Genomic DNA, 283 nt, shown 5'->3' on the forward strand with positions numbered 1-283 from the left:
GTCATGCCTTAACTTTAAAGACACCTCAAGTAAAAACTGGCTCAACTCACCCCGCTCTCCCCTACTCTACAAATTTAGGAAGTCAGTAATAAAAATAACCTTGGTTAAATAAATGACAAGTTTTTAATTTTATACATCTGCACTATGACAATATTTTCATATCATACAGTTATTCATTTAATACCAACATTTATACAAGTGCAACTTTAGTGTCCAAATACTTTTTGGGGCCATTGTATTTAAAGGATAAATACATTATTAAGAAAGAAGATCAACTTGCAAA

Source organism: Rutilus rutilus (assembly GCF_951802725.1).
Source record: "Rutilus rutilus genome assembly, chromosome: 23".
In the NCBI taxonomy this organism is placed as follows: Eukaryota; Metazoa; Chordata; class Actinopteri; order Cypriniformes; family Leuciscidae; genus Rutilus; species Rutilus rutilus.